The 22,611-nt window shown below is 44.2% G+C and overlaps 1 protein-coding gene across 1 annotated transcript in view; it reads right to left on the bottom strand.

Annotated features, from left to right (window-relative positions):
* DPP10 (dipeptidyl peptidase like 10) overlaps positions 1 to 22,611 on the bottom strand; it is a 564,363-nt gene that overhangs the window by 278,652 nt on the left and 263,100 nt on the right. The window lies entirely within an intron of this gene.

The following is a 22,611-nucleotide window of genomic DNA, read 5'->3' as shown; positions in this document are numbered from 1 at the left end:
AATGTGTTAAAAAATGGAATCAGTTTTACAGTCTAATGAAGCAGATGGGCAGAGCATGTGCTGCTTTCTACGCACAAGAGCCCAATCAAAGCAAAACAACATCCCTTCTGATGCCCGCATGTTGGTAAACTCAAGGGATTAATACCAATACAGTCAGAGCGGTAGTGTTTTGCTTCAAAGAAATTTGTAAATGGAGATTAATTTTAACAACTTGATGCTTATCTGATAAACAGCACTAGAAATACAGAAAATACATGTTTCAACATTGTATTTTCAAGCAATTATTTGAAAAGGCTTTGTCACGGTGGCGTGAAAATTGGTTACTGTCTACTGGTTTGTAATTGTTTCTGCCTTACAGTGGTTTTCAGGAGCCCAAATACTCCAGGCTGGATGTTGTGAGCATTTGGCGTTTCTGAATACTGATCAGTCACGTTCCACTCCAGAGAAATGAGTTTGCAAAATCAATCTGCAACTTTATTCTCAGGTCTGCCAATGGCCAGGAGAGGTGAAACCACACTTCAGCATCTGCAGCTCCAAACGGTGGCAAATCATCCCACTCATCCGCAGAAGCAGGCGAGTGAGAAATCGCTGTGCCAGCAATATGCCGGTTACAGGTACCATGCTGACACCGCCACAGCATCCCGTCTGCACGCTGTACCAGATGATACCGAAAATTACCAGGTGCTGATGCTGCAGCATCTGTGACACCACACTTCTGCTGCACTGCCCTGCTTGCACAGGCTGCTGCCACCCGTCCGTCTCCTTCCCCGGCTTTTTCCATTACCGCGTTTCAGAACGCATGCAGTCCAAAAGTCAGCAGCACCGCTGGGTGCTGGTACGACCCCAGCTTCATGGGACCTGAGACACCTTCTGTGTGCACCAGTCTGCACCGTGGTGCACAGCGGGTGGCCCACCCACATCGCACCCCTCTTCTAGCGTTTAAACTATCAACACCTTGTCTGAAATCTCTGATTATTATAATATAAAAATACCACAAACTGTTACAATATCTTTTTTTGATGTCACGGCTGTATCATGATCCACTCCTGTACGCTACTGCCAGAGCCCTTCATGCTGGCCAGCAGCAGGGGAGCAAGAGGCAGATTATATCCAGATAACTGGTGCTTTTATTATGTAAGATTTCTGAACAAGAAAATGGGATTTGGAGCTTTAGCTTAATGTTCAGGGATTGGATGACTGGATTAAAGCTTTTTACTCACTGTTCTGTTGCTCCTCTCAAGATCCATTTATACTGCGGAGGAGAAGGGCTGTTGCTTAGAGGAAAAGGTTATTTGCTATATTGCTTAGAGTCCAGGGTAAATATGGATAACATCCAGCTTTACCAGTTCAGTATCTTGTAAGAATGGAGAAACTTTTGTAAGGCTGGTTTCTTCAAAGCTGTAGCAAGGTGAATTAGAATACAACTATTCTCTGAGCAGCAGGGCTACTTGTAGCTTCATTAATTTCTAAGAAAAATATCAATAAAATTTCCAACTGAATTTACACAGCACATATCCCAAGATGAAAACTTAAGTAAATCTCAACAGTAACAGCTACATGTTTATGAGCACTTCTAGTGGGAAGCCCTGTATTTTGGGGAATAATAACAACATTTTGCATTTTCAAAGCACCTATCATTGTAGCATTTCAAACCGCTTCACAAATGTTAACTACCCAAATCATATACTGTCCTGGGAAGCAGGTATCATTACATCCAATTACAGCTTGCTTTAGTATCACAAATGATTTGGTGCCTCCAAACTTCCAAACTCAACTGTAAGCACTAGGACATCTTCCAGGGCCGTGAGTGTTTTTGAAAGGAGGGGAAGGGCAGACAATAGCTTTTATGCATGTTAGGTATCATAAATCCAGGCACAAAAAGGCTAGTCTTGGTCAGTGGCAAAACAATAAAACTCAGAACAAACCATACTGTTTCTTCCAGAAATGATGTTTAGACTCATTGAAAGGACTGATGAGGGGCACACACCCAGCAGTGTCACAGCTGTGAAATGGGATGAATGCACTCACAATCCTTTTCAGAAGGGATAGCTGGTTTATCTTCCAATGACTGTTTCCAGAGGCTTTTTGCAGCCTCCAGTTTCAGCGGTTCATGCTCAGGTGCCCAGCCCCCACGGTTTTGGGGCACTACAGCAAAGCAGGACCACAACAGCTCAACACTTGGCATGGCCCAAATGGCAGGAACTTATCCCGGGGTTCAGGATACCAACAGTGGGTAGAGAGTGAACTCCCCAAGTCAGTATATACAAATAATTATAACACAGATTGCAGTAGATCTAAGTTATCACTATATGGTATGCTAAAGATATTAATTTAAATTAATTCCTTACATGCCTAAAATTATTAATATTCACCAAAAGTCCTTGAGCAAGAAAGGTCACCATGAACATGATCCTAAAGTTCTAGTTAAAGGTTTCCAACCAAGCCACACAGATACCCTGCAGCTACTTCTTTTCCCAATATACAAACTTACTGCCTCTTTTTCCAATTCAATGGGATTGTTTGCCAATATTCTGTTTATGTAGTGATTTTTTTAAATCTAATCACTTCAAGAGAATGAAATACTCTTCCCTCCATACTCTGCCTCTATATGGAAAGACACTGTCCCCATTTCAGAGAGCGCCAATGCAAGCTGCTGGTAGGTTTGTCAGACCACAGCAATTCACTTCCATTTTAGAAAAACTGAAATAGAAAAATGGAAAATGGGGATAACAGTATTATCTTTCATCCGCTTGATACTTATCCTATCTATTTAGATTTCAGAAAAATGCTTTTGTTTCCCTTGATGTTCAAATAGCAATCCAATCTTGGACGAGGATTGAAGCCTTGTCACAATATAAATAAAACTTTCAGAAACGCTGATCAACCATCTGCTCTCTCAGAATTAAACTGGAACTGTTGAAGTACAAAACCACAGAAATAAAGTCTTTGGTGCCACGTAGCTGAAGAACAGAGCCCTCAAAAAAACAGCGGCTGCTTTGAAGAGAAATAATGAAAGGTCCTACAACCTTGTACAAAAATCTTTCATTGCTCACTAAAAAAGATGGGATATTTCAGCAACTTTGACAGATTCAGAGCTGTGTGCCTCTGTACCAAAAGCCCTGGTTCAGAGATCCATAAAGGAACAGGCTTTTCTTGGTGAAAACAACTCACCCTCACCCAGATTAACCTCCTGGCAGCTTCCAAATCCTGTTTTTACTTAGAAGTTTTATACTCGAGGTGAACTTCTGGAGAGTCTTAAATTTCATGCTTCACCAAGATCAGAGAAGGCTGCATCCTGAATGCATTGCCTTTGGGCAATATCTTAAAAGCCAGCTAACTTCTGATTTTTCCCAAGTGATGTTAAATCTTGATAACAGAGAGTTGTTTTCAAACACTTCAAGGTGAGGTACAGACACCTCTAAGTGTCAGAAGAGGACTGTAACATGATCAGAAAGTAGATGTATTTTTCATAAGTATTACTTAAAAACTTAATCCGTAAATGCACGAAGGGCTGAGACGATAACAGGTAAGGAATTTTTTGGTAGCAAAAAGAGTCACAGGGACAGGGATAGCCATGCAATATAGCACACAACAAAAAGAAAAAAAGAAAAAACAGAAAGTGCTTCGTGGTGTCACTGGTTCATCAAGGTGGATTTGCAAGAGACTTAACATTGAAATACCTTCATAACATGAAAAGGTTATCTCCATCACAATCTTCCCTTTCTCCAATGTAACCTGATCAAAAAAACCTTTCTGCAAGGTAGGACAAAACCTTTCAAAAGGCAGAATCTTCTCCCATGCGGAAAAACCTGTTAATATCATCTGGAAGTTTCCATCCCAGTGGAACAAAAATGTGAAACCTTTGCTGGTTAAGAAACAGCTATCACTGTTTTCTACAGGACTGGAGGACTTCTACAGGAAACTGATGAAGGGTCCTTCAAGATGTTTCACAGAGCTCACTAGTTTATTTGATGGGGTTTGCAAAAAAATCCCTCAAACGCCCATGAAATTTTAACGGTTTACACTCTTCACATATGTGTCTCCAACAATTAGGGTTCTTACATCTAACCTGAAATGATACATCACATATTCTAAGCTTTGCACCGATATTTGTGAGTAACGCTCTCCGGTGACTCTGCTTTTTGCAGAAATGCTTAGGAGATGCACTGCACCTCCCTGGGTGCTGTGAAAGAGATAAATGTGGAGGAATCATAGACAGAGGGGCGAGCTGTTATAGTGCATTATATCGGCTGATGAGTATAGAAATGAAAACACAAGACATGCAGGACAGCGTGTGTGTGTGCGCATGCGTGTGTATTTATATAAAATATACAAAAATGATGGACAACTATAAATCAGAATTATGAGTTAGTAGAGGAACCAAAACAAGTCTGACTTGTCTCAGGAGAAAACAGTGTTGCAGGGCTTTACAGTGAAACTGAAGGCAACACACCATCTCTGTTGGTGTACTTCAAAATATACCTCCAGATCTTCACCATAACCAAGGAACACTATCAGAAGAGTATAAAACCCCAGTATTACTATGGCAGTAGCCCTAGCAAAAGCACACAAGAAAGCAGACTCGGAATAATTCAGAAGTATTTGGACAGATAAGTTATTTCACACTCCCACAGCGTGTAGTGGATATTCTAAATTTGTGTACTGGGTGTTTCTTTGTTGATTTTCTTTTTCCTGATAGGAAAGAGGATAAGGAGGGGAAATTGGAACCTGAGAAGTCTTCCACAGAAGCGCTGATAAATCCCACCATGATCTGCATGTGTGCACACAGATACATATATGAGTCTCTAGACACAGCAGGCATTCAGTAAAAAAACAGCTATCGTAACAGGAGAGAGGGAAGGGGGAAAAAGTTGTTTGTGTTGGAGGAACTCCAAATGAATGGGAGGCAAAGCCCAAGCAGGCACCCAAGGCTACAGAGAGCTCTACGAAGCCATCTGGCTCCCTCTCCGCACAGGCTTCTCAGTCCAGCACAGCCACTTCACGTGATCTTCCAGCTGGAAAAGCCAAGCCAGTCTTGGCTTGCTGTCCTGTTCCAGAAGTTCACAACACAGTCAGCATGGTGCCTCTCCCAGCCAGACCTCACTTTCTGCCCACTCCTCATCCCAGCCAGTCTTTCCTGTCCTCTCTGATCCGACTTCAGAGTAACTATGAAATGCCCAAATGTGCTGAAGAACATTCCCCCTCTGCATTTGCTGCATCACAAATTGTTTTCAATTTTATCATTTGGAGCTGAGATCATAGTTCCTAAAACACAAGAACTTACTTCCCTCCCCCCCAACCCAAAAAAAAAAGTTTTATACATTGTAAAGGCTGGAGTCCAACCAACTTCCGTGCTAAAACTAAGAATTCAGATTATTTTTAACTGCAGCATACGTGGAACAAGGCACACAGAGGCTGTCACTTAAAGGCTAGTCATTTGATCTTGGATTTAACTTGACCAGCCACCTAGAACTAAATTATCACTTTTGAAACATAAAAATAACTTTCATTTTTTGTTTTGATGAATTGCCAGTGCTATAAGCAAGCAATATTGGAAAATTTAATTATAATCAACAGAAAGTTCCATGCACTGAACAGAAACTTTATGTCCTTAATGAGACGGTAGAGAAGAAAAAAATCCCGTAGATGTATTAAAAATATTGCACATTACTCAAGCCATAGCTATGGATATATTAGGCATAAGAAGTATCTTCTCTAAACAATACCTGCTAAGCACACCACAACAGTATGTGGGTAATTCAGTCGGTGGTTATGTCTGCCATGATGATGGGAACAGACTTGGCTGACCCAAGTTAAGGATATATGGCCTCTATCAGATGAAGGCATCTCTTATCTCCAGGAAACACAGCCCCAGGCAGTCACAGGCAGCCTGCCCGACCCCGTAGGAAGGTGGGATCTCTCGCTCTTTGGATAAAGGACAAACCCTCGTCCCTCTGTTATATCAGAAGGTACACCCACTGGATAGAGGAAAGATCCTGCCAGGGAAACCACTGGGAAATCCACAGAGTCACAAAGCCTGCTGTACGCTAAACATTTTCATTTGATGTGATGGTTTTAATGACTACCTTCATTTTCATGGGATCATACATGCCCTGTTTCCTTAGGATGATGAAAGAAAATGTTTTTGTGTAGCACCTTTGGGAACAATTTTCATCCAGTATGAAAATATGCCAGTCCTCAGTGAGCCAATGTATCTCTCGGTGCGCACGCGCGCGTGCACGCCATCCACACGGGCACCTGCCACAGCGAGGTTTGACTTGCTGTTAGAGTTCAGAGACGACCATTCACTGACTCCTGCACGGCAAGTATGTGTATTCAAAGGATGAGGTACTCAATCCAGAGGACATATACCCAAGTAAAATTTGTAAAGGGCTGAAAGAGTTCATGCATTGAAACTAAGTGACTAGAAAAAAGAAGGGGGAAAAGAAAAAAAGCAAGCACGAATGAGTTACTGTAGCCCAGAACTCGGCAGAAACTTATGCATGGATAATTTATGTAACGTATGTGTTTCACGTTCCTACTGTTCTGCACCACGCTGTAAAACCTGCTGTTATTACATGCTATACTGGCATGTCTATTACTTTCCAACAAGAAAATCATTACTTTGGCCTGCCTCTTGATCTTGTTCAGTTTTGTATAGCCCACCTGGCCATTTCAAAAACACAAGCTGAAAAATTGTCTATAAATCAGATGCTTGACAGAAAAAGAAGTATTCGCACTATTTAGCAAAGCCAGGGCTGTACTGCATCAAATTCTACTGCCCGCTTTTTAACTATGCCATCACTTAGAAAAAATTGCACTAATAGAACGGTTCAATATTCGATATAATGAAGTAGGCTCAACAGTGCTCCACCAGTCACAAAAGAGACATTACCGTCTGCCATTTGCGAATAAACTTCCCGTTGTCGTGATTTAATCAGCCTTCATTTTTAATCTGCATACATAAAACATTAAATGCTAGAAGCTTTAATTACTTTGAAAAACACTTCCTGAATAATTTAATCTCAAAGCACAGTTTTCTCCATACCAAGAACCTCAAGAAAGTCCTTAAGGGCAAAATCCTCCCTATAATCTATCAGCTAAATCTGAGAGCCTTCATAGAAACAGTTAACTCATTTTCAATGACTAAACACTACTTCTACAAATACTTTTAAATACACGATTCATCTACGTACCATGTGCAATGTCAGGAAGAGAGATGCAATATGGCGAAACAACATTTTAGATTTGACCCAGTCCTAAAATCAAGTCCCAATATACCAGATGTAAAACAAGACTTTTCTTGCTGGGAGGAAAATAGCTCCCTGAGGTATAGAATAACTGATACAGCAAACAGATGGAGTCGCTCCACTTGAGCTAGGTGGACATCACTCATTTGCATGGCCAAACATGTACCTGCTAAAGCCACGAAACGAGTGTTAACATATTTTTGGGCCTGCTTTAACTGAACCACCACTGTGCATATTCACAAGGAAGGCACATATTAAGTCTCTTTCACTACAATAGTCCATGTGACAAAAAGCAGAAAAGAAACTATTTTCCTCAATTTGTATATAACAAGTTATACCTGGTATAACTAAAATTCTTGTGCTGTCAGGAAAAAAAAAAGAAGTAAGAAAGAAGTTTGCATAGTACTGACAGCCAGGTTGGGGTCCTAAAAGTAGAGTTAACACCAGGTCATGGATGGATACTGACCACATGTAGCAAAAGTGCAGACTTCGAAATCTTTTTCATAGTCACAGCTGCAGCTTTCAGACCCAAGAGTAAATACATATTAAGTTTTGTCAAGTGCTGCATGGAAACTTTCCTAACAGTAGGATTTCATATTTCAGACTGCAGCTCTCCAGGAAAATTTCTCTTTAGCTCATATATAAGATAACCCATTATTCCTTTGCTATTACGACAAAGATTTACAATAGCATATAAAAAGGGAAGGAGGAACTTTCTATCATTGTCAAGCAGCAGAAGGGGGAAAAAAAAGAAAGATGATTGGTAAAAAGGTATTTTTTTTCTCGTAGGAGTTCATTTATATTGACTATCAACAATGGTAAGACCACTAATAATTCACTGATTCACCAAGGCATCAAAAGGGATCCCCATCATTTCACCTCCTATAGACTGCAACCCATTACATTTCACTCTGGTACCTCTGTCCGAGGGCCAAGAATTTTTGCTTGGGCATCTTTCTGGAAGCCATTTTTAGTTCAAACACATCAAAAAGCAGAGACTTCAAAACCTACCTCAGCATTTCTATTCCAAGGGTTAAATGGCCTCACTTAAAAAATACGCCCCTTATTTCACTTTCCTTTTTTTGTTTTATGTACCTATTGGTTCTTGTTATGATTTCTGCAAGATGGGGCACCTGAAAGTAACACAGACCGGCATCTGGAAGGCACTTCTTACCATGTGTCTGCTTCCTCCCTCAACTGGTCAAAGTCAGAGATTTCAGTACCATCCATCCCTCCTATTTATGTACCTTGTTTCCACCAAGCCCTGCATAGATTTTAGATGGTGGATGTGCTGGAGTCCCTGCTTTTAACGGAAATCCACTACAGTAAAATAGACAACACCATTCCCCTCCTTACGGGAAATGTTTTCCATGTAAATGTGACTATGGCTCATTACTCTATACTGTACCTCAGCACACTGTCCAAGTGCACACTGTCTGCAGACGGACAAAAAACCCCTGGTTTTCTCAGGTATTTTGCAATTTGCTAACAATTTCATGTGCTGCTCCCCTTGTCCTTATTACCAGTGCAAGCTCCTACAAATGATGGAAAGACTCACACTGATATGAAAGCAACACTTAGTACTGGGTCCTCCGCCACTACAGATTACTGAAAACTAGGTGAGTGGTTAAAACTCATCCAGCTCAGCTGAGTCACACGGGAGTGTGCTGGCAGCAAGAACAGACCAGGAACTTAGAGCCCTTATCTGCTGGGGTTAGACAAACAGGGAGTACTAGTTCTACCCAAAACCATAGAATTATTCACATAAAATGCTGCCTTAAAGTTAGCCCTATTAACCACTTTATAGCCAACTGCTGAAAGATACACTGGATCATACCCGACGTTCAAAAGTATTCTCATTACTTACAATTTAAGAGTATTTTCCTAGAATAATGGATGGAGAATGGATAGTACAAGAAAATCAGATTAAACTAATTTTCGTTCCATCAGTGTATTCTTAATATAGTCTTTTTTCAGGACTTCACAAATTTTCTTATGTGGAACTCCATGCGCAGAAGCAATCTATACTGAAATCACTGGAAAATCCTGCACATGGCATTTCCAGGATCAGCCTGCACAGATGGTTTGGAGGGTGGGTATTAACAAACTCTGCCATAATCCCTCGGCAGGAGCAGCACACGCTTTATCACTGTCACCCACGGAGCTGCTCCAGGGACACAGCACACACAGCCCTATGGGCCTGGGACACTTTGGCAGCAGCAACTGCGTCTTAAATGACAACCACTGCGATCACTACATTTAATATCATCTCAAGTTCCTGTCTTCGGGGCAGAAATCCAGAGCCTTAAGCAACTACCAATAATGCTACCTTCCTGCAACTCGTCTGGATTGTGAGCATACTCCTAAATCTAAATATTTGTGTTGTTCTCACAGAAGTACACAAATATCAGCGAGTTTAGACTCACAGTAACTATTAATCACTGTCTCACCAACAGACCATTCCCCATACGTGAGATACCTCCTCTATTTTATTGCTCGATAATGCTTTAAAAAGGCAATTGAGTTTTCCCAAATGTTAACTAATCTTGAAAGCACCGGAGGTCTTTTTGTCCATCACAGGTAACTCTGACATTTCAAATTCCCAGAACAACACCACACCTCAAACTCTGCAGACACTTCTGAAATTGGAGCCCTCAAGGAGCTACCCAAGTCATAGAGAAATTCTGCAACCAGCCAAGAACAGAACAAGGGCTTTCAATCTCTGATTTCCTAATCTCCACTCTCTTCCAAGTTAGTGGCACTCTTTCAGATACATCCACCTATGTAGCACAATGGAAAAATCTCAGTTACAAAAGATCGTATGATCTACAAACCTCCAGCAAGACTTATACTCGTTTTCTTTCCTTATGTCTATTCTCTCTCCCATACTCCGACGCTGAGCAGTCCTCACAGGCATCTCTCTAGTGAAACTAAGACCTCTTCACCACCTGCAACCCATTCATTTTTGCCACTGTATTCTCATCTTAACTGGGGAGGCAACAAACACTGGTTTGTCTGAAAAATGGCAAACAAATACCTCCCAACATGTAAGAAAAAAATCCAGTGTTGTAAGAAAAAAAAGTCTTACAAGCAGTTGCACCAGGCCTACAACCAAGTGAAAAACAAAACAGAAGCATACAATTAGTTTTAAATATATGCAGTGAGGCATTACCTTCTGTGTTTGTTAAAGCTATGCATATATTAGCAAGGAGAGAAGAGCAGAACTGGAGAGAGAAACCATTTGTGTTACGGACTTGATGTCCACAACCTGTGTGTTTCTGAGGGTTACATGGACCAGCTCTAGTCTGACCCTGGGGACCAAACACCCATTAGCAGCTGGAGCACCTCAAGCGTGCTCGTGGAGCACATCAGCTTGCTTAATTTCATCCTAAAGGAATCCAGTTCACACTCTGAAACTGCTCTGAGGTGCAAGCCATAAAGTTCAGTAAGTACGATTAGGATTTGTTTCACTGGTACATTTTTGACCCAAACTAAAATGCTACCATGGGCTTATCCAAGAATTATTGCACTGCAATACCAAAATTTACTGCAGACCAAAGGAACGCCGAAGGGCAAGCTTGCATGCAAACACTCGGAGAATATTACTTCAGTGGAAGTACTTCCTTGCCTAGAGATGAGCAAACACATTCGGCATCTCCCCCACCCTACTGCAGGGGAGATGGAAGAAGGACGCCTGACAAAAAGAAATGGAATAGGTAATTAAGAGTAAAGAGAATTACACCTTTGTGACTTATAGTAGTTTAAAAGATATTAACAGCAGCAGGTAAGGACATTTATTTTCTTTACACTTTCAATGCGTTACTTTGGCAGAAACTGTTCTTCCTTTTTAAAGGGAAGAGAAAAAGTCCTTTACTGAAGCACCATTTCATCCCAGGAAAGAAGTGCTATTAAGTCCACTTAGGCTGGCAACTGTGAGATGAACTAAAGCAAAAGCTGGCATTGCATTGCATTGCACTTGCCTAGCTCACATTTTAGAAAGGAATCTTTACCCACCCAGAAATCAGGCAAGATTTATGACGAATATAACTGACGGTTTCCTAGGTACAAATAACACATTTAATAAAGTATAACCTGAATGAAGCAAAGGATAAAGGGGAAAATTCTCAAAGCTGGTTTGGAGGGGAAGAGTTGTTCTGGGTTTGGGGTTTTTTGTTGTTTATTGTTGCTATTTTGGTTGGTTGGCTGGTTGGTTTTTAGAATAAAAAGATCCAGCCCAATTTGGATCCCCAGCTGGGCTAGGTACCATAGCCCCAAGTAAAAATAATGCAAGGAGGTGGCCAGAATGAGGGAGGTAAACAGACCTCAAGAAAAGGACATTTTCAGTGAAGAACCTTACTTTTTCTTTACACACTGAATATATTCCCTTGCCGACATGATATATGGCCCTGCACGTGCTTCTTTCAGAAATTATCTATCATCTCTCCATATGCATTGTATGGAGTGAGACAGCTATAGCAGATTCTTGGGTTCGGTGCACAGGATGTAAACAAGAGTACAAAGATATCCCCCCTGAGCTGATACACAGGGGGGATATGCTGCTCGCAGAATTAGTACACTAAAGCCTTTTCTCCTCAAGTTTTTCCTTTTCTTGAATAAACAGGGTGTTTCTATGCTACAACTAATTATACTATGAAGAAGAAAAGAAGGAACCTCCTTTTCCTAAATTCGTGTATGAAGATGGCACCACCTACCATGAAAGCCAGAACATTCTGCTCATATCTGTTTATATTTACAAATATATACAGCAGAGACCAGAAATAAGAAGAATTCTAATTTCCTCTGACATATCAACATATATAAAGGCTCTGCAGAGCGATCTGGACAGGCTGGATTGATGGGCTGAGGCCAACTGTATGAGGTTCAACAAGGCCAAGTGCCAGGTCCTGCACTTGGGTCACAGCAACCCCATGCAACGCTACAGGCTTGGGGAAGAGTGGCTGGAAAGCTGCCAGGCAGAGAAGGACCTGGGGGTGTTGGTTGACAGCTGGCTGAATATGAGCCAGCAGTGTGCCCAGGTGGCCAAGGTGGCCAATAACATCCTGGCTTGCAGCAGAAATAGCGTGGCCAGCAGGACTAGGGAAGTGATTGTCCCCCTGTACTGGGCACTGGTGAGGCTGCACCTCGAATACCGTGTTCAGTGTTGGGCCCCTCACTACAAGAGAGACATTGAGGTGCTGGAGCGTGTCCAGAGAAGGGCAACGAAGCTGGTGAAGGGTCTGGAGCACAAGGGTCTTGTGAGGAGCGGCTGAGGGAACTGGGGTTTTTCAGCCTGGAGAAAAGGAGGCTGAGGGGAGACCTTATCGCTCTCCACAACTACCTGAAAGGAGGTTGTAGAGAGGTGGGGGTCGGTCTCTTCTCCCAGGTGACAAGCGATAGGACGAGAGGAAATGGCCTCAAGCTGCGCCAGGGGAGGTTTAGATTGGATGTTAGGAACAATTTCTTCATGGAAAGGGCTGTCAAGCATTGGAAGGGGCTGCCCAGGGAAGTGGTTGAGTCCCCATCTCTGGAGGTATTTAAAAGACGTGTAGATGTGGTGCTTAGGGACATGGTGTAGTGGTGGACTTGGCAGTGCTGGGTTAACGGTTGGACTTGATGATCTTAAAGATCTTTCCCAACCTAAATGATTCTATGATTCTCTATTTCATGAGGATTAGTCCATTTTCATCTGCTGACCAGTGCATTCTTTAAACTACAAGCTTACTGTATATTAACATCATTAATGTTATGGGAGAGGAAATTAGAGCATGGAATTATTCTAACAGAATAAAATTCTATCAAATGTCTGTCTGTCTCCCAGTGCCTCTACTAAAGACACCATTTGGGCAGCAGAGACAGTTTACCACAACGACACTCTTGTTTACCATGAGCCTATTCTCTTCCATGCCCTCAAAGCTAATGGTTTCCCAGTACCTAACGAAATCACTGGATCACAATGGAAGTATCAAAACACATAAATTAATTATAAATACATTACTGTCCTCTATTTTGAGACCCTTCTTACGCTGTCAGTGAAAGCTAGCAGTACACTTAAGTGAGACAACATTCTTCAAATGCTTAGCAATGAGGAAATAAGAGTAAGGAAACAAAGATGACAAAGATGTTGCTTAGCTTACAAAGGTAAATATGACATTGGTAAAGGCAGAAGGGCTGTGGGAAGAAAAGTGTTAGGAAAACTCTGTGTATAGAAGATTAAAGATGGGAAGCTGGGGGAAAAAAGTATGGTACAGGAGAGAATCACCTGGAGATGTAACAAAACTGAAGGGAAAAAGAAGTGAAAGAGCTTTGAGAACTGCTCATGCAGAACACAGCCTTTTACAGAATCAGAAACGTGTCTAAAAAAAGAGTGCAGAGGGACAAAAGAAAATAGCTAAGGACACCATCCAAATAGTCACCAACAAAAAAAGGACTTCACTAGAGTCTTCACAAACCCATCCAGACAAGCTTTCACCCTCCTTCCTTCAGCTGTCACTAGTTATGCCATAATGATATCAGAAATGTAGGGTCTCAATGCTGCTACTTAGGACTCCAGCATTGAGCTCATTTCTGCCTACAGTAACAGGACCCAAAAAGGGGCAAATCCCCTCTTCGGTACAGGATTGCATGTAGAGACCCTGCAAGGCATACAAGAAAATGTATATACTATGTATATACCCTGTCTTTCTCAAATCCAGTGAGCAAACAACTTGCATAAACTGACAGCTGCCTTCAGGAACCTTTTCAGAGTCTGGCACATAGTACTAGAAATGTAGTTCTGTCCTTTTGAATTTGAAAACATGACACAACGCTGAACATTCACTACCAAAAACCTCGGAGGATGCCAGTGACAACATTTTGATAACTGCCTTTCATACAGCTTGAGTACCGCAGCTCGATCCATCTTACTGTACACCAAAGGACTTTTTTTCCCAAGTTATAATGAAAATTATTACAGTGCAAATTATATGATTACTACTACAGTCATTATTCACACCAGTATTCCCACTGACTTCGGTGGGGAAATCCATGTAAATAAGCACTTTAGGAATGGGCCAGGATATAGAAATGTTTCCAGCCATCTCAGGGACTGAAAGCTAACATATATTCAGTGCACCACAATACAATGAAACTTTGAACGAAAAATAAAAAGGAATCTTTTGCAACTAATTTCCTTGCATTGCAGCTACCCACTCATTTCAAAGTCTTCTGACTTTGTGGGCTTATTACCTCAAGAAGATTTAAACTTAGACTTACGCTTGATGCCATCTAATTACCTGATACAATCATCTGTGCCATAGAACAAGAAGGCCCTTGACTAAACTTTTCCATAGGATCCTTGTTGCGTTGCTATTCACACCGAGATATTGCAGACTTCACAAATAAGGTGGGAATTGCTAAAAGGAGATTTCCAGCAGGGACTACCAAGAAGATCTTCTTGAACTGCAACTGCACTTTTTCTGACTCAAGCCACCCAATTTTTATAGCCATTTTGTGTTTATTTAGAACTGTCATTAGACCATCCGATTTAAACAGTTCTTCCATAAGACTCAAAACCACAGCACATCATTACTCCTAATTAAGTGTACTTCAGCTCAAACCCTTACTCTGAAAGACTCCCCTAATATATATTAAATGCTTTGATTCAACCAGCCTCTGAAGCCTTAGGATGGGAAAGGGGTAAAGGAAGTCAGCAGCCTCTGCACCGTCAGGAGCAGAAAGAACAAACACAGAGGATGAATGATCAGTCGCACTGGCAGCGTTTGATTTAGTTTCTTGCACTCGCCCAGCATTTCAAACAAGTTTAATGGTTTTCCCGCTAGCATTTGGAATTCTCTCCGTATTTCCAAAAAAGAAAACTCTAACATTTGCCCAGTTTGTTTTCTGGAAAGCTACAAAATGCTGCTTTTTTTCTCCTCAAAGGAATGTAAATTTCAAATATTGCCCCAGGCAGTCTAAAATAACCCCCAAAAGCATTTAAAGAATCTTTATTTTCCTTGAATTATCACAGTGTTTAATACTTCCTAATTGATTTTCTTAGACAACATCCCCCAAATGTCAGAGGGCTTTTATCTTGGTTTAGAATAATTTTAAACTATTTACAGACTCTCTAAATAAATAACACATAATAAGTAACATGGCTGTTGCCAGCAGTGTTAAGAACAATTAGAAAAGGTCTTCTAGCTTCAGCCTCAGATCTGTAGGTCATCCAGTGTCCTTCCTAATGGATAAATACAGTCATTTATCATCATCAGTCACCATCAGCATTGTTCTTTTTACTATCATATATTAATGAACATTATTCGATGCAGCTGAGTGGAGCGTAAAAGAAGCGTATGATCAAAGTGGAAAGGGACAGAGTTTGAGACAGTCGAGATTTCGTGGCTAATGCATGGACTTGAAATATGACACAGGTCTTATAAGAGTTACAAAGACAGTGTCAACAAATACCTGCTGGCAGGACACCGGCATCTGTGGCAGCAGATGAGCCTGCCTATGTCTTCCAGTGCAATCTTAAAGAAAGTATAACATGTGAAGTACAGTCTTGTACACCTACAAGTTTTTCCAAAGGTCAAGCACATTTCAGAGCTCTATCAGTTTCAAAAAAACGAACCAACAAAACAAAACAACAACAAAAACCAAGATACTTCTCTAGGCATCACATATTACATTCATCCTTATTACCACTATGGGACGAAAGTCTGCGCTCACGTTTGCGAGTCAGTAACACGTGCATGTAATCTCTGAATGCCCTCAAGTTATTAAAAAATGTGAAGATGACGGCTTTCAAATTCTAGAATAACATCAAACAATATCTCAGTTTGCTTAAAGAGTTCCTCCCTCTAGTTAAATATCAAAACAAGTTGCCTGAAGCAATACTTTCAGTTGGAAGATACTGGGAAGAAATACAGAAAGTATTTTTTAAAATAGCTAATACAACATGTATGTTCAAATATTTGAGGCTACTATGTAACCTACAGCATGCCTGCAATTCACTTTAACACAGAAGAGACAAAAAGATTGCCCTGTTTCACAGTTTTTGATTTACTGCATTAAGTAATCCCTTTAATCCACCTGCAAAGTGGAGAGCTCTCAACACTGAAAAATCAGGTGCTGTGTTATGCTGCACAGATCCCTGCACACCATTTTCAAAGCAAGGCATGAAGAACCTGCAAAAAGGCATGGGAACCATGAGGGGAGGGTACGAGGAGCAAGAGAGCATCAGCATGATTGCCTTGCCCTGTGTCCACCAACGGAGACCTCTTCATGGCTGTGCTCCTGGCAGGTTCCCAGGGCAGAAGGTGGATCAAGCACTGGAAAGTTCTTTGTAAAGTTCTCTGCGTTAAGAAAATGAGTTTCTCTTCAGAAATCACTTCTGAGTTTGGGATGTACAGAGAAACACACTTATGTGCTATACAGCCACTTAAAAAAACCCTCATGACTGCCCTCTCAGCTACCTGAGATCCTATACTACACAGACTATTTACAAGATGTCATATAAAATGATGCTTCTCAATTAACATGAGAAGCATTTCACCAAAAGTGAGATCCTACTCGCCCCTGCTCCACGGAGCTCAGACCAGAAGACTAGAAATGCAATGAAGATGGAAGATGAGCTTCAGGCTTTTTGTACGAATCACCACAGTGAGCTACATGACTGAATTACTTCAGAACAGCCACATGGCAAAAAGAAAGTGAATCAAGGCCATGCGCAGCATTTGAAAGATGATACGTCCCGTGCCTTCCCCCAGAACTCAAATCCTGAACGATATTCCAAACTGCCACAGTTAATATATTTTCACATAAGCTTCTTGTGCTGCTGGTCATATATTCAACACATATTGCAAGCCTGTAATACTTCTTTCTGGATCCAGCACGGATATAGTATGGCATATATACAGTATACAAAACAGAATTTAAAAGTTAAAGCTAAGATTCAGCTGTTATCTCTTTATTAAATATTCTGGGCATAATAATATAACCTTATTTCTCCACTTTTATTGGCTTTTTTTACCTGATGTTTCTGACGTTACGTTGAACCTTGCAAACCAGAATGTTTGATATATTGCCGCAATAAAACAAGTAAAAAGTTCCGCCAGGTTGGTAAGAAGGAAAAATGCAAAGTCACTTTGGGTTATGTACTGGAACAGAATTTCTTATTTCAGCCTGAAGCCAACTCTGAACACAACCAAGAGCAGGTGACATGGACTTGACTACCTAACTAAATCTTTCAAGTTACTGGAACTGTGGTACGTATACAATTAAGAGTTCAAGTTTCTCCCTGACCCATCAAGCTCAAAATGACCTCAGTGGGGCAGGGAAGAGCCCTTTTACCTTGATAAAACCCCATTAAGATGAATACTGCTCTGGACAGACACAGCTATCCATCAGCGTTTTTCCCACTGCAAGATCAGAGTCTGGTTTTGGAAAAAAGAAGTAAGGCAATGAAGGAGGACGTAAAAATATAAACTATTTTGGCTTTAGTCACTGAAAAATAAACCACAGATTGTTCTCTTTTGTTCAGAGGTACTTTCAGAATACGCCCCTTGTTTGATGACCACAGAAACTGGTCCTGAGACAGAGAAAATTCAACTCCTTAAATCAAGGCAGTGAAGCAAACAGTAGTCAGTTGTCCTTGTATGTATACTAAACATGTAATTTAAATGCTTACCAAATAATTTCCCTATTTAGTGCAACACAATGCAGTCTGATTTCATTTTTCCTTACCCATTTTTAAGCAGAATAATGTAGGAGATTCTAAACTGACATACAGTAAAGCAAAAAAAATCTGGGATTTTTTTCTATTTTAAAATCAATTTTAAAAAGACCTTAAGTTGCAAGAGTAAAAGAGGCTCAGGAGAAAATGATTATAAATTTCAAAGGACTGTCTTCTATACACACAAAGAACAGCAAGTAGCACCAGGTGGTGTAGATCATCTGTTTTTTTTGTAAACAGACTGAAGCCTCACAAAGGTAATACCTAGAGGAATTATCTTAGTTTTTCATCTGCAAAGACAGCAACATTCATCAACCAGCAAGTCATACAGGTACATTATATTTTTCAAATATGTTGTGTCCACTGACTACCAAATGGTTGTACCTTCTAAAAACGATCACTAAACATCATTGTCCAAGACCCCAGGATGGTTCTTAAAAGCTACAAGATGAAAAACACTATTTTTTGTACTCTCTGAGAGGAACTGAGGGAGCCGCATTCACTCCCGACACAAGCACTCAAGTGACAGAAGTCTGAGCACTATGATAGAGCTTTCCAGAAGTGAGCAGAAATACAAGTAATTTACAGCTATTTTCCTTTCTACAGATATATCACCTGGACATAAAACTGTAATTTTGGCAATAAATATGAGTCATCATTTAGCAAAGAGTTGAGAATAAATCTGGCTAATTTATCAAACCGATCGCCAAAACATCAATAGCCCTGTTAATGGAAGTTGTTATTAGATGCCTTGGCCCAGGGGAGACTGGGTTTAAAAATACCATCAGGGGAAGTGTTGGATATGAAGTTGTATCCAATTTATTTATAAGCTGATGGCTATGGATTCTTCAGTCAGTCAATCCAAGCTTTTATTTAAGTAGAGCATCCCAGCATTAGCCTGCTGTAATTTGAAATTACAGCTCAGGTCGCAAGTCTGTAAATTTACCACAAATGTGTCAACTTCAGCATGACTATTCTCAGGAGTATCTGTAAAACTGGACTTTGAAATTAGGAAAGAGATTTATACTTAGAAAATCTTGGTGTAATTCCTTGCTCCTTCTTGGACTTCCCACAGGTCAAAGCACTTCCCTACCAGAAAAGATTTGCTGCTCCTGCTGCTCCTGCTGTCTCAGGAAACCCTCTCAGTGCAGATGTGGCTTCTTGTTAAAAATAAATAAATAAACTACCGGTGTCACTTGTAGCAACACTACAGGTTTATACACGCTCACCAAGCAAAATGAAATGTTCAACAAGAGTATCCGGACAGATGGATTTCTTGAAGGCCCCAGGAGGGTTCATTTTCCACATGGACCGAGCAGTGACAGTGCTATGGGCTATGGAAAACCGGGGTGAACATATGAGCCTGTTTGTTCTTCTCCCCATGCCCACCACAGCGCTCACCATGGCTGCAGTTCTGGAACTGCAACTGCAAAAAGCCAGCAAAAAGCTTCTAACCCCTAATATCCCTCTGCTAAGGTACAGCCACATCATGCAGCTGTACTAAGAACGGTTTCCAGCATAAACCTAGAGTCAGACACAGCCTGTGTCCAAGCCCTGCCCAGGGCTGAGCTACGATCGCCTGGGTCTAGGCTGCTGTGAAGGTGCGTGAGTGGCCTTGGTGTTCGTAGAGATCCACCAACCATGGCCTCACTCTACACAGAGCTCACCGCAGGATTTAGGCCTGCACCCTTATTAGTAGCAGTTAAAGCCATAGAAAGACTTGCTTTCCATTAAAAGCAACGTTTTCTATGTGATGCCGTTATTTACCACATGACGTCCCCAGCACCTAAGACAACAGGCAATCAAAGTTGATTCAATATCAACTTTTACCAGGAAAACCAAACTTGGTCTGGAAAAACCTGACGCAAATATATGGGACTTCACATTTACACGTCACACAGGCAGGCACAGCAGATAGACCAGGGGACCCCCCATCCACCACCGAGGGAGGCTGAGAACTCCAGAGCACTGTAATAACATTTCTGTATTTAGGATAAATTCCTAATATTTAGCATGTTTTAAATTGAGAACTTACTGCTGTCCCTCATTACGACCTAAAAGAGCAGACAAACTGGTAATTATTGGCATATAATATTAAGCCTGCTTTGAAAAGATTTCCACCTCCAACAACAAAAAGCCATTCTGGCAATTTAACATATCTGAATTGAATATAAAGAAATAAAGATTAGTTAAGTTCAACTACTTTTTATTATATCTAAAAGCAGTATCCCTCTAAAGCAAAACAACGTCCCTGAAATTTATGAGCTCTGTGAACCTCTGAGACTATTTAAAATGATCTTGACTCTTCCATACATTCTGCTATTTGCATGAAACTTAAGTACTGATGGAAGTTACCCATCTTTTTCAGATAATGTAACTTACGCAATTAATTTATTTGAGAAGGCTCCTCAAACTCAAATGTATTATTTTATCAGTATTACATGAAAATGTGCCATAATGCGTACACTTTTCAGCAAAAAGCCTTTACATTTATTTAAATGAATGAATGGGTTCACTGAAGGACTACCCAGAAGCTTAACGAGCAGCCTGGGTGCGCATGCAGGGCTGGATACTGGGATACGGGCTTTCTAAAACATAACTGTGCGCAGCACCTTTCACTGTTGGTGTTTTTCACCCCATGTTAGCGTATCGGAGCAAAATTAAGCTCTGTAGACGCACGTAAGGGAGAACGAAAATGTGAAATGCGGCTCCCCACGTCCCGCCGGCCCCGTTCAGCATGCCGGAGTTCAAAACGGAAAGCGGCGGGTCCCGGCAATGTGCAAAAAACCCCTCCATCTCGGAATGCCGTTGGAGTTCGCACATTTTTCGGTGTTTTAGCGGGCGAGGGCGAGCTGTGCCGCGGGGGCCTCACCCGCCGGGCGGCGAGGGCAGGTGCGCGGCGCCCGCTCCGGCTCCGGCTCCGGCTCCGGCTCCGGCTCGGCCACGCCGCCCCGCCCCGCCGCCCTGCAGCAGCGGCAGCGGCCGGCGGGTGCCAGGGGTCCCCACCGGGGGTGGCGGTGGGAAGGCGCACGGCCCCATCCCTCCTGATGCGTTAGCGCTCTCGCCCCGGAGCAACAGATACGGCGGTCTGGTAATGAAAACTTCGATTTTGTGATGATGACGGCCAAGTTCAGCTGCTCCCCGGCACCCATCCTTCACACGCGGAAGCCGTCCGAGACTCGCCCGTTTCGATAGCGAGCCGGTACCGAGAGACGCCGGTACCCAGAGACACGGGTATCCCGGCCAGCCGCACCCCGCCAGCCCCGCGGGGAGGCCCCCGTCGGGCCGAGGGACGTGACTGCCGCCCGGGCGCTGCCAAAAACCCTCCGGGAAACCTCCCCGGCCGCCGCGGCGGAGCGGAGCAGCGCGGAGCGGCCGGCGATGCGGAGCGCGGCCCCGCGGCGCCCCGGGCAGCTCCGCCGCGGGCACAGGCGCCCCCCGCGCCCCGCTCCCGGCCGCGGCGCTCCGGGCGCACCGCGCCGCCCCCGCCAGCCCCGGCGCCGCCGCCGCTCCCCCGGTCCCCACGGCCGGCAGCCCCGTCGCGGCGCCGCTGGCACCTGCCGGCAGGGCAGGATCCCCCGCCCGTGTGCCTCCCCCCGGCGCAACTCGCGGGGAAGCGGAGCGCAAACTCCTGGGGGACCCGCTGCCGCCGGGGGCCGGGGCTGACCGACACCCCGGCCCCGAGGCGGGGCCGGACGAGGCTGGGTGCCCTCCGGGCGGCCCCGCCGCTCCCCCCGCATCTCCCGAGGCAGCTCCGCGGGGCTCCTGCTTCCCCCGGCCGAGCTGCCCCGAGGGCGCCCGCCCCCGCCCCGGACTTTTACCCAGCTCCGCACAACTTCGCCGGGACGGCGGCCTCCCCCCCCCGCCCCGCCACCCCGGCCCCGGCCCCTCGGCGCCTCCCGCCGCGGGTCCCACCTGGTCGGGCTGCGGCGGGGGCGGCGGGTTCCCCCTGCCGCCCGGGTGCGCCGGCTGCTCCTTCATGGCTGTCATCGCAGGGGGATCGGCTCGGCTGGGCTCGGCTCGGCGCCTCTCACTGCCGCTGCGGCCCCGGGCACCCCTCCCTCGGCGCCAGCCGCATGACACCAGCCTCCCCTGGAAGTGGCGCGGCGGAGGAGGAGGAGGAGGAGGAGAAAGGGGAGGACGGGCGGGGGGCGCGGAGCCGCGGCCGCGGCAGCGCCGCTACCGCCGTGCCCCGCCGCGCCGGTGCTCAGGGGGCGCCCGGCCCCGCGGTGCCCGCCGCCGCCGCCGAGCCCCGCGCCGGGGGACGGCCGCGCATCACCGCCGGGCGCCGGCCGCGGAGCGCCCCGCGGCGGGCACGCTCTGCCCGCCCGCCCCGCTCCGCCCGCCGTGGGCCGGCCCGCCTCGGCCCGCCGCCGCCAGCAGGTGTCACAGCGGTTCCCGCCGGCCCGGGAGAGACCATCCGCGGCCCCGCCACGGGGGCGTCGCTGCCGGCTGCGGCGGGGCCGCGCTGCCCGCCCCCGCTGCCGCCCCGCCGGGACCGGCCCCGGCCCCGGCCCCGGCCCGGCGGCGGCTTCCCCGAGGCCTCCGGCCGCTGCTGCCCCGCCGCCGGCAGAGAGAAACCACGGGGGGTGTAAAGAAAAACCGGGGGGAAGGAAGCACAGTTGTGCTGTTTGCTTTCGCGTAATGTTT

Source organism: Ciconia boyciana, chromosome 10, assembly GCF_034638445.1.
Source record: "Ciconia boyciana chromosome 10, ASM3463844v1, whole genome shotgun sequence".
In the NCBI taxonomy this organism is placed as follows: domain Eukaryota; kingdom Metazoa; phylum Chordata; class Aves; order Ciconiiformes; family Ciconiidae; genus Ciconia; species Ciconia boyciana.
This window is presented reverse-complemented; position numbering and strand designations above follow the sequence as displayed.